The sequence below is a fragment of the Notothenia rossii genome (genome assembly GCF_949606895.1).
Source record: "Notothenia rossii genome assembly, chromosome: 4".
NCBI lineage: Eukaryota > Metazoa > Chordata > Actinopteri > Perciformes > Nototheniidae > Notothenia > Notothenia rossii.
This window is the reverse complement of record NC_136902.1, coordinates 67,394,229-67,407,422: the sequence shown is the minus strand read 5'-3', so window position 1 is coordinate 67,407,422 and position 13,194 is coordinate 67,394,229. Positions and strand designations below refer to the sequence as shown.

Sequence of the window (13,194 nt, the reverse complement as noted above, 5' to 3'; positions counted from 1 at the left end):
GAAAAGCATGACATGGGACCTTTAAAGCAAATATGTTATCGATGCCCCTTTAAATTAGGCTGAATATCTTCTATGAAGGATCAAGCAACATTTCAAAGCGATCTTTCAACCCTAAAGGGCCCCAGAGAGCATTGACCTTTCCCTTCCCGGAGTGGAACAGTGATGAGGAGATTTTGTAGGCCAACCTGGAAGTTAGATTTCCCCATTGGATTTCCTATTGCAGGAAATGCTTTGTCGCAAACACACGTTTATGATATTAAACACGTTTTATTTCAGCAGGATAATCTGCACATGTAAACACCACTTAGTGATTTTTGAAGCATAAATGCAATTGGCTGAAATAAAAAGTCAATACAAACAAACTACATCAGGGTTGCCTGGATGCGCTACACGACAGCTAAACTCATGTCGGGCTAGTGTCGGCATGATGATGTTTAGTATAGTTTATTTAGTCACTTGTTAGAAACCGCTGTTTTGATGGTAGGCTACATACTGTAGAAGCTTCAGACGTTTACGAATAGGATGTTTACTGACGTATTCTATGTTGTAGAACAAAAAAGGTGATTATTATAAGCTTGTTTTAACCACAGACCTTATTTTAGGCTTTTGACCACCAATAAAAACGTTGCCTTCAATACGAGGGAACCAAAAGCGGTTAAATGCTTAGATTTTCCGGGTTACTGCAACACTGTATATAAAACCATGTAGAAGCCACTAAGCTGATCGTCTTATTGATTTACAGTTATTATGGTAAACATTTTTTCATTAATGAGCCAATTATGTGTAGATTTAAAAAAAGCTACGTATAGCATCTTTAATGGAGTACGTATGCTGATTGAAGGGAATTAACATACTCAACATCAATTTATATTTAAGGACTTGCCCTAGTAGGCCAATCATTTCTCGACTTGCAGGAATGTCTTTGTTTTTCTGAACCCTTTGTCATAATTTTGAAAAGTAAACCAGACAGATGTGACTTTATAATTCTAAGCTCTTGGAAAATGTGGTCTCCGGCTGAAAGGATGTTTAAAATTTCTAAAGGTATCAGCAGAGCCTTTTTACTCAACAGATCTTAATCTAGTGACCCAAATACTTCGATGTTTCTCTGCAGATTTGAATTTTAAACTAAGTAAGCTGGAAGTGGCGTCACGAGGCAGCAGAGTTTCACAGAGTGAGAGGAGCAAGTGTTTGAGTTAGGGATACGCAGAGAGGCTCAGACACACGGTGGAGGAGCGAGTGGCAGCATATTTGAGACTGATAGGGATAGAATCAAGGCTCTGCTCTGTTTCAGAACAAATGTATGTTCATGACTTTAACAACACCAAAACATATTATTATTTATCTGCCTGTGACAGTGCTCAGTCAAGCAGATAAAACACAATTACTTGTAATGACCTCTTGCCTTTCCTCTAGCGCCATCCTCAGGACGAGCATAGCATTTTCAGCTCCGTGGCTTTTACAAAACAGTAAAGTCCTAATGTTTTGGGACAGTAGTACGTTTGTAATGTATATTCTGTGGGGGGGATCTGTATGTCATACATAAAACTGTGTGTTTGAATTACAGACTAATGTTGTCGGTTTGAATTTATTCAAAGTGAGGAACAGATATTGATAGAAGAACATTTGTTTTTTTAATGTTTCACCAAAGACAAATATCACTTTAATCAGTTTCATTTTATGTGAAACAAACGACCAAGGAGCGAATTATGCTGAGCTGGCACCGAAGCACAAAATCAATTTTAACCAACTATAGTGGTTGACCGATTTAAATGGACGAGTGCCTAATGTTTAGAGAGCCGATGGGTGAAACTATATTTCTATATCATTTCTTTGTTTTTTCTAAATGGCTGAACTCATTAAACACTGTTAGAGTCTACATTATCTCTGCTTGCTTAGGTAGATCTTTACTTTTTGGGGGGCAGCAGTAGCTCTGACATGGCATGGGAACCAGAGGGTCGCTGGTTCAAGTCCCCGAACCGACCAAACAAAGAGTGTAGACTGGTACTTGGAGAGGTTTCAGTTGAAATGGCACTGGAACCCCCACAGCGCTGCCCATTGCTCCTAGGATGGGTTGGATGCAGAGGTCGAATTTTGCTGTGTACATGTGTGTGGAAAATAATGACGGTTTATTTTGAATCCTACTACTTCTATCAAAATGTATCGAGTACTTATGTGTCCACAGTTAAGTTCAAACAAAACAAAATGTAGGGGGAAAAACATTTGTCACCATTTAGCAGTATATACTTGTTTCCAAAACTGAGTTGACTTAACAATTCTATAAATAGTGTTGATTTATAAACTCAGGTGTTGGCTAACTTGGTTTCACCACCAACTGCTGATTTAGAAAGGTGGGTTTTTCTTGGACTGTTCAAAGTGGCATCTTTCCATGGTAATTAACGGGAATAAAATAGAAATATGGGGGTGCTTTACGCACACAACATTTGAAAAACTCTTGAAAATAACTGTATATAGGAAATATGGATATTCAAAAAGGAGAGTTTAAAAGGTGGGGTAGGTAATTTTGGAGAAACCAGCTCGAGTGCGCTATTATTTGAGAATACACGACCAAAATCTGCCACTTCCTTACAGAGCCCCTCCTCCAACACACACGAATGCGCACATGACCAATGAGGGCACGAGTTTGTGCACAGATGGAAGGCTGACAGGCAGGTAGTCCATCCAGTTATTTTAGCCGGGCTGGCTAAAATGATTGGTCATGCTTTTTACAGTACTACGGCTTCCAGAGATGACATTTTTGTATGGCTTTTTGTCAAAGCATTTAATATATTCATTGCTATCGGGATGTTCAGAGCATTCCATGGAATATAACAAAAAGTGTTTCTGAAATAAATGACATACCCCACCTTTAACTTCATTGAATGAGTTGACTTATTTAACATTGTATGTATGTTAGCTTACTTTATGATATGGACACATTATTAGTGCTGTCTACCTGGCAATAAACCTTGCAATGGAGACCAAAGCAGCTATTAAACTACGCTGCCACAAAACAAAAACTGCATTATAGCTTACAGATGGAGGTAATCCTATTTTCGGTCCTGTTATGGACAATTCAAAACGTTCCAATTAAACTCTGTGTAGGGGAATGGTTGGGGTGGAAAGATGTGTTAAACTAACACAGGACTTCCACCAAGAGACCACTGTTTGTATCCCGTAACTCATTGTTAACTTATTTTTAATTCAAATGTAACTTACAATAACATAAAGTAATTGTAGGCCAAACCATGATCTTTTCCTAAACCAGACCAAGTAGTTCCTTTTTCATTCTGAGTCAACTTGTGTTAATGTGTTTCAAACTGAGACCGTAATCCAAGATAATATGATTCCCTCAAAACTGTATTCTCAATGTACTTAAGTTGTATGGGTGTGTACTTTTAGGATAGGGTTTACCAAACTGTCCCTGTGTTCTGGGCAGAGGGCTGCCGTGCTGCAGTAAACAGAATCCATAAAGCCGAAGGGAGCAGGCTATTTGATGGTGTAATAACATTATGTGGTGTTATGGCCGTTAGAGGGGACATTTGCCTGCAGATGTTAGCTGGCAACGAGCATGACTGCTGTCAGGGGAGCGGAGGGGCTTTGGGACGTAATGAAGGTAATGAGAGTCCTAATGAAGCCCAGCAGCTTCAGCAACACTAATAAAAGACATTAGCTCTGTTCAAAACCCTTGCATCAACTCAGAAGCTGCTCTGCATCCTCTTTCTCTCAACTCTCAGATCCCTTATCTCTCTCTGCTGCACCCTCAGCTCTTCATCTCTCCCTCCTTTCCTCTCAAAACTATGCTCTTTACTACATTTCAACCAGATTCCTCTTACGGTTTATTCACTGCAGCAGTCAAACGATCCATAGATTGGTACAGCATCAACTCACTAGTACTACAGTATGTTCTTATCTGCATAAAGGTGTTCATGCATTTAAACCACATACTGTATAGGTTAAATGTAAACACAACAACTCGGTTAGGTTTATATAGAAGAGGATTAGGTCCACCATTTTTGAGATCCGACCAAAAGTGATTTTCTTTTTTAGTTCTCAGATTGAAGTCAGAATTTTGAGAAAAAAAAGTCAGGATTCTCCCTTTAAAATTCTGACTCTACACTCCGAATTCTGACTTGATTCCCAAAAATGAAATCCCTTTTTTGGTTCCACACGGAAAAAGAGTCCTGAATGAAACTTTGCTCATCCACTTGCACTCCCACCTTCCCAAATGGGATTTTAGACCAATTAAATACATTGCTATACCGTGTGACTTTCACTAAAGGTCGCTTAATAAACTACGTCACTTACTGCGAGCGTGGCTCATTGTGCTATCACTTGAAACATTGACTTCATAACTGTATCACTTCATTGTTTTTCAAGCAAGGAGTAAAGGAGTTTAGGTATCTCTGGGTATTTTTTTCGAGTGAGGGGACGATGGAGCGTGAGATGGGCTGGAGAACCGGAGCAGCAGGAGCTATTGTTGTGATGAAGAGAGAACTGTGCCAGGAGGCAAAGCTCTCCATCTACCAGTCCATCTTCGTTCCTCTCACCTATGGTCATAGAGGACGGGTCATGACCGAGAGACCAATATTGTGGATCCAAGTTGCCAAAATGGGTTTTCTCCGAAGGGCTGGCATCTCCCTTAGGTGAGACGTTCCGTCATCCTGGAGGGAGTCAAAGTAAAGCCGCTGCTCCATTTTGAAATGAGCCAGATTAGGTGGCTTGGCACCTAGTAAGGATGCCAACTCTCAAAACTATGCTCTTAACTACATTTCCTCTCAGGGTTTATTATTACTGCAGCTGTCAAAGGAGTCATTGACTGGTGCAGCATCAACTCACGACTACTACTGTATCTTCTGATCTGCATTTCCGGACCAAAAATAAATGTTATATCAGCCTCATTACACTTGCCAATACACACAAAGCCCTATGGTTAACATTGTGACATGAATGGATTAACTTTGGGAAACACAACTACTGGGTAAGGTTGATACGGAAGAGGATTAGGGCCAGTAAGGTAAAGCCACCTGGCACCTCCCTATGGGGGTTATTTAGCCGGGAGGAAACCTGGGGCAGACTCAGGATGTGGAGGGATTATATCTCCACGCTGTCCTGGGAGTGCCTTGGTATCCTCCAATCAGAGCAGGTTGATGCCATGAAAGAGCAGTTTGGGGCCCTCTGCTGGAACCGCTTCCTCCGTGACCAGACTCCGGATAAGAGGTTGCCTGTCAGCGATGGTTGCATCTTCTCACATGTTGAAATATGCCGCTTTTCCATTGATATTCAATTAACCTTCTTTGGGGTTTAGACAGTTGATCTGACAAAAAAAAGTAAATCATCACTTCAGCTTTTGGAACTTACGACGGGCATTGTGTGAAAATGTTCTGACACTTAAATGACCAGTAGAGAAATGAATAGTGAAAATAGTTGCAGCCCTACTCATACAGACTGAAGCTTAAAAATACTTTGATCATAATATAGAGCATGGGAAAGGATAAAAACAAATGAGATGTTCCTGTTGTCAGTGTTCGTGACTGTAGATTGAGGTGGGAATGGGGTCAAACATATACATACGTGTTTCTCAGGTCACACAGCTCAGGTGTCTGAAGTGAAACTGGAGCCAGTTAAATGATATATGTGTCACAATAACAGTGAAAAAGCTGCAGGCTGATTCACCTCAGTGTAGTGACATCATGAAGGCTTCAGTAACCCTCCACTCATAGAGTCTGTACAAGATGTGAAAAATAAGCCCACTACATACATGTAATATATTGAAGTGCAAAGCCCAGAGGCACCAGGACAGGAATATTAACCTGTCTCAGATTTGCTGTATGTCAGTTAGTTTATAAATCTAGGCATACTTATGATTTAGAATATGCTACATACCTTGTTGACTGGCTAAAGTGGATAATTTTATTTACTGACTGGCTGATTTGAGGTTGCTAACTTTCAACTTATTAATTCTGGCATATTCACACTAGGGCTGCAACTAGTTAATAATGATTTGCAAAAATAAACTACAGATGTGGTCTATTAAATGTCAGGAAATGGAGGAAATGTCCATCCTAGTTTTTCAAAGTCCAAGGTAATGTCTTCAAATGTCTTGGCTTGTCAGTACAAAACCCAAAGATATTTACTTAACATGATATAAAACAGAGGAAAGCAGGTAAAATCCATATTTAATAAGCTAGAAAAAAAGAGCACTTTCCGGCATTTTGAATAAAAATTTTTTTTTAATGTTAATAATTTTGTAACGCTCAATTAATGTAGTTGAGTAACTGTTGCAGCTCTACTTTAACTGTGTTGGAAACATCAATGTATCCTTTTCATTGGCTTCTGTGTTGCACTTATGTCCAACCCAAAGATATATAAGACTACAAACTATAAGAAAAATGACTAAATGCAAACAGCCAAAAATCCAAATATATTCCATTACAAAGCAGCAAATCCTCACATTTGAGAAGTAGTAAATGTGTTGTTGTCAATTCCTTTTTTATGGTTTGACTGTTTGCTGAAGAGGAGTAAATAGAAACAACACTGCAACACTAGTGCCAGATGAGGCTCCGCACACATTCAAACAATAACATGTTTGTTTGTTTCACAGACCCGACCTGAGACACACACAAACACAGAGGCAGGTTTAATTGTTTCTTAACTGCAGGTGTGGCAGAGGATTTTCTACAAACAGGTCTGTGTGTTGCTCTGATGCCACTGGGTGGAGAGGCAGTTTAACCACACATTCCTACACAGCAACGCTAAGTGTGGTGCTTCTTCCAGTGACAGCAGCACCATGGAGAACCTTAGAGACAATCCCATGACAACAGGAGAGTGTTTGTACGATAAGACTGTATTCCTTACAGTTCTAATCATTTCATGGCGGATACATTCTGAAGCACACAAACAGTCACACCTCCATAAGTCCAAAGCCTTTATGTTGATGTCGGAAACCTCATGAACACAAAATCTGATAAAAAAAGTAACTAAACCATTTTTTCGTTATGTCTTCAATATATGTTTAGTTATGTATGCGTTTACAGTAGGACCTGGAGTAATGGAGTCCTGGACTCGGAAGTGAATCGGACTCGACGGCTGATTTTCTTAAATTGACACAGACTCGCGCAGTGATGGATTTGGACTCGTGAATTCTCGCACACGAGGACTCGGGATCCAATAAAGGTTTGAGTCGTGCACTGATGGACTTGGACTCGCACATTGACGATCTGACTTAGACTCGAGCAAGTTGTCTCTCGAGTCTGGATGTACTCTGCCCCAGGCATGTGCAGCTGCGAGTTCTCGTACCGTGACCCCCACTATTCTCAGTCTAAAGACATGGGAGCCAAGACTCTGACTCTTCTTGTGTGAGTCTGACTTGGAATCGGACTTGATCACAGGTAATGATGACTCGGACTCGACTGAGGCCCCGTCCACACGGAGAAGGGGTTTTCAAAGTGTGGGAAGGTGAGCCTCCCCTCAGAGAACATAAGAACAGCCACGCCCCCCCTCCCAATTATTATTGCTATTATTATTATTATTATTATTATTATTGTTGTTGCTATAATGCAGGGGTATTATTATCGAGTGGAATGCCCTTACCTACTGGCCTAGTTAAATCAAAGTGGTTACTTTTTTTGGGCTGGGCAGTGTAGTTTTACACACCGTCTTATTTGACTTTCTCAGGACTTAAAACTGTTTTTTGGGGGCAGACCCCCACAAAGAAAAAAATATATTTACACACGTAAGGTCATCTTAACAGTTTGTTATGCTCATCGAGTCATCCGTGAGCAGAGCATCAAGTTGGCATGCCTACAACAGCTGAATGTGGCGATTACCATCTTGTTCAACAAAACGCCTCACAAACGTATTAAGATCTAAAGCTTTAGTGCGTTTTGATTCAATGCTGAGTATAGCCAAACTTGAAAGCCTCTTCTCTGTCATTGTAGATCGCAAATACCTCATTCCCTCTGTGTACTTGGGTCCGAATGCGCCGTCCCGTTCAAATGAAATCGCCGCCAATCACATTTCCTCGCTCGCGCAAGGGCCGGGAGAGGGGTTACAAGGCTCGCGTCTTGTGCTGCATTCACTTGCACTCGGACATTTATCAGAGAAAATCACACAACTTTTATTTCAAAACAAAGCTGACGTTTTCTGCCAGACGCTGTCTCCTCTTTCACTTTAGGTAACTTTACTAAAAATCGATCCATGTTGCCGCTCGCATAGAGTTAGCTGGAGTTAACTAGCTAGATTTCACTGTTTCTCGCTATTTTTTTCTCACGCTGCGCCTCCCCTGCAGCTCTCTGGTGCCCCCCAGCGGAGGCGCGCCTCACACTTTGAAAACCGCTGGTATAGCCGGTTCGTCCACACGAAGCTGAAACGGAGCCGCGGCTTCGGAGCCCGAAACCAATCAACTTTGAAACCGGCTCCCAAAGTGGGTAAGTCTGGAGACAACACGCTTGCGACTCCGTGTGTACGCCCTATACGATAATTTCCTGAATCAATGATGCCATAGCCCCTCCTCTCCTGCTCACCCCTGCGTCATTGCCGATGCGTTTCGCCAACAACAACAACAATGGTGGATCACAGGGTCGTCAGTCCACACAAATGCCTCCCTTCTTGCACGAATATCCGCCATCTTCTACCTCGTTTGTTTGTTTATGCCTTATTTCCATGCTCGGGGGGTCTTATTCGCTGCTTTTGGTGTATTTTGTGGCGGAAGTACAGCGCCACTTACAGGCCCAGTATATGCGTCTCCAGCGGATTCGTTTGGACGTACACATTTGAGCCGATTCCGTGTGGATGGAAGACTTTTTTTAAATCGACTTCGGTTCGAAATCGGTTTAGTCTCTGTGTGAACGGGGCCTGAGACTCATCCTAGGGGACTCGGAATCGAAGATTAGGGACTGGAGAGTGACTCGGATGCCCTGAATTGGTGACTTGACTACAACATTGTAGGGCTGTACCCGAATATCGGTCACCAAATTGAATTTATTGAAATCTCCACTATCAACGTAAGAGCTTGTGCCTCTTCGGGGGGTGCCAACACTTAACCATAAACTTTATCGTTTACTTTCTCCGTCTTTATATGTAGATATTACTTTTTCTCCGTTAATCTCCGCTCCTTTTCTCCGTCACGTTGTTTTCATAGCAACAACAACAACTTCCTGTCAACAGCGCTAACTCTCCTTCATAATAAAAGCATGTCCATACAAAATAGGAAGCCAAGCCAAATTACACTTAAGACATACAACTGCAAAGAAAGTAACACACAATGCAATATCCTTTCAATTTCAAAGAACACAAATTGGGTTTTATACATTAACAAATAACTATAAAACAACAATACTGTAGAATAACAAAATGAATGCCTTGAATAAACCGAAATACACGTGTTGAAGCGTGCGCTGAATATTCGCTGCTGATTAGCTACTACCGAATATCCGGAGCCCGAAAAACGGAATTCGGGACAGCCCTACAACACTGCAGTATGGACTATGGTACAGTCCTGCTGATACTTTTCTACTTTGTACTCGATTTACTTTTTATCAATGGTGAAAGGTAACTAATAAGGCTCAATTTATGCAACAATAGCACTTAAGCATTCATGAGTTAATACTTTAAGCTTTTAATTCACTAAATTACAGAACGAAATATTGAACTTTTGATATAAAATGGAACATATGGTGCAAGAGTTTATACCAATATGATCCAGTATCACAGAATGAATTACCAAAAGCATATGGTGAGTAGAAAAATGTGCTCCACTCTGACTAAAGACAAATTAAAGTAGCGCTAACATATGCATGTCAACAATAATGATCCATTAACCTCTTAAGAAAAATATTGCAATAATTACGTCTTACCTTTTTTGATTTGTGATCAAAAGTTGTGTTCACCGAAATAAAAACGCCGCTCAAGGTTAATCCAATGTCTTAGTGTCATGTAGACATTTTTACTGATAATCCACCATCATATTTATGGCAATGTACTGGGTATAAAGTTTTGCCGTCCAGGCTTGTACTTTCAGATGTGCTTCGTTTGCTTCTCTATTACGTTCGCAATGGTAATGTTTACGTGGATTTGGGAACTGCTCATCGATTCTATTGGATGTAATGGTTAAGAAAAAGGTGTAAATCACCCAAATCGACCAACGGGTTCCAGAGATATGGTCCTGCGTAAAGTATGAAGAATACCAGCCGGCGTAAGCCCTTTACGCAGGAGACTTTACTTATTGTTTACTACGTAAGGAAGCAGGATGCAGGACCCAGAGCGCACGGAGCACAGAGCGGACAGTAGATAACGGAATTGCAGTTTTATTGCTTATAGATTATCAGAACATTTCAAAGGGGACACAGCCACATTGGATATTAACCTATGGATTAACTAAATCATCGTTGTTATCTTTTTAATGCTATTGAAGACCAGTTTAGACCAGACAAAGACGAAGGTAAGCCATGTTAGCATTGTGTAGCTACCTAGCGCCACTTGTTTTGATTTACGTTTTTGTTGATAATGTTGCGAGTTTCTCTTTCAGTGTTGAGGTGGGCACCGTTAGATTCTGTGTCTTTACGATCATAAACGATGTATTGGATGTGCAGCTCGGATAAGTAATAAGGGAGCTAGGAGTGATTTTCAGTGCAGTAATAGGTTAGCATCTTTCGCTCGGGGCTAATCCAGAGGCTCACTGTTAGCATTGTGGGGAGGGATAACAGAGTATGTTTTTTATATTTTATTTTTTATTTTTATTTTTTCACAACAGTTGTATTTGAATGGAATGAATACCTATAGTGATAATTCGAAGTAATAAAATGATTTTTACAGTGAAAAAGGTCAAATGGAACTGATGGTTCCCAAATTACCCAGAGGTGAGCCCGCCTGGACTTTATTTGTCTAAATCTCTCTAAAAAGGTCAAATTTCACTTGTTTTGCATCAATCTTGATACAGGGTACTTATATGTTATCGTTTGGATTCCTAAAGCTTTTAGTCTACTAACCCATCATTCAAGGGTGGTTTTCACTATAAGTAATGCTTTTTTTGTAGGCGGACATTATAATTTGCATGTTTTTACTATGTTCCATCTGAATTTATTTTAAAATAAAAACATCTATATTGATTCCGACACTTCTACATCCAACTCACAGATGTAACCTTGCTTTGAGAGAAAAGATTATTAATGTACCCCTTTTAGAAGTGACGATATAGTCTTTGCTGTGTTAGTGGCATTTTGGAGCCTGAAACCTGAAAAACAGGCTCAGGGCTTAAGAGGTTAATGTAATACTGTAACATGAAAGTAATAACTCATCTAGGGCTGAGCATCTTCACTGGTCTCACGATTCGATTACGATTATCCTGTCGCCGAAGCACTGTTTAAATGCCCACCGTACATGTGCTACCAAGCAAGCCTCCTCGACATTGAGAAACGGCCCTTGTGTTGGTGGATAAAGCAGACTGCCCTTGAATGAATCAATTGTTACATTTTCAATATGCTAATTTCCCCATAAAAATATAAAAATATTTAGAGGGTGAAAATGAAACAAACAGAGGTGGGTCCTATGCAGCAAGTGTAGTTATTTGACCCAGTACTGATTTTGAGTGATTAGGTCACATTATCTAGAAGTTATTGAAGAAATATGCTAATTTTTCCATCAGAATATTAAAAGTCCCATGTCATGCTTTTCCGGTTATTACCCATCCCCTTGGGTGTGTTATGAAGGTTTTTATGCATGTAAACTGTCTGCAGAGTCAAAAACGCTCAAAGTACACCCTGTAGGGAGTATGTTTTATTCCATGCGTCAAGTCAGGCAAATTGTGTCCAAATGTTATTGCATCAATGATCTGTTAACATTAAAATGAATAAATATATGCTGTAACTATTTTGCTATAGGCAACTCAAGGGCTCAGGTAATGTGATTACAATATGAATAATTGTCCAAAATAACATTAAATGCATCGGGTTTTTTGTTAAGTAACATACTTTCGTCGTCGGCCGGCCGATACATGCCGCGCATTAAGTGGGCTTGTCTGTCAATTAATCCCCGGGACACTTTTTCCTCCCAGTCCGCCCCTGGGTGAATGAAAGCAACATCCGCCAACCGTAGAAAGCCGGGTCGCTGTTTATGAGAGGATCCACACGAGGCCGACCAGACTTGGTCTAACCTCCTCTCCGGCACCACAAAAAAAGTAGAAATAAGCAAATGTTTCCATAAAAAATATTAATATAAAAATATTTAGAGTATTACAATGCAATAAAAAGAGGTGTGTCCTATGCAGCAAGTTTAGTTATTTGATCCAGCACTGATTTTGAGTCATTAGGTCACATGACCTGGAAGTTATTGAAGAAATATGCTAATTTTTCTATCAAAATATTAATAAAACGTATTTAAAGTATTAAAATGCAATAAAAAGTTGTGTTCAACAAATGTATGCTCTAGAGTGGATTTGCTTCACATTCACACGATCAGGAAGCTGTCAATTTATTAAAAAGAACATTGTTCTTGTGTAATTGAAAAATCATTTGTTGATGGTCCCTAAGTGAAAGCCTCGCTTTGCGGAGAAGATCTCCCCTTCGTAATACAGCCAGCAGCAGGGTAAACTGACGCTGCTGGGTCCGCGAATGTCTGTCGAATATCCAACCAAAAATTAACTTCACGCGGTAGTTTAAATTACCATCCTAACAGTCTCACATTTAGCAAATTATTCCCTGAAAGTGCTTAAAGTGGCAAAACAGCGAGCAGGGTGTCAGTTCAGGTGAGCTATAACAGGTTTTTGAGAAGAAGAAACTACTCCAAACAACACTCACAGACAGGAAAACAATCCCAAATGTTTCATGGTAAATGAAGGCGTTACAAAGCCGCTGGATGTGAGCTAATAATGTCGGGATGATGATTGACTTACCGGGCTGCTGGACGGGATCATTTCAGGAAACGAAGAGAGCTAAACCGTTTCAGTGAGGAATAAAATACACAAAAACTCAAAAACACTTCCGGTGATCCAGGTGAGGTTTATACTTGTAATTGGTTGATAAGAGTTGAGTGATAAAAGCCCAAAAGCAGACCTGAATCACGATCAGGCTGCTGCAGAAACTCTGAAGAGCGCCAGGTAACACGAGCCTACCTTCTGCAAGTAGTTCAAAGGCCAAGCCCCCTCTGAACCTGTACACGCACCTGTACACGCACGCACGCACAGACACACACACCTGCAGC

At 40.5% G+C, this 13,194-nt stretch overlaps 1 protein-coding gene across 6 annotated transcripts in view; it reads right to left on the bottom strand.

Moving 5' to 3' along the window:
* Positions 1 to 13,171, bottom strand: part of LOC307036335 (nesprin-2) — a 58,311-nt gene extending 45,140 nt beyond the window's left edge. For 2 of the 6 annotated variants that reach the window (XM_079676562.1, XM_079676566.1), the window contains exon 1: positions 12,887 to 13,171. The gene's annotated coding sequence lies outside the window, so the exon portion shown is untranslated. Of the gene's footprint in view, positions 1 to 9,854; positions 10,001 to 12,886 lie in introns of those variants that run through there. The other 4 variants (XM_079676563.1, XM_079676561.1, XM_079676565.1 and 1 more) reach the window with 4 other exon arrangements.
* Between the last annotated feature and the right edge of the window lie 23 nt (positions 13,172 to 13,194).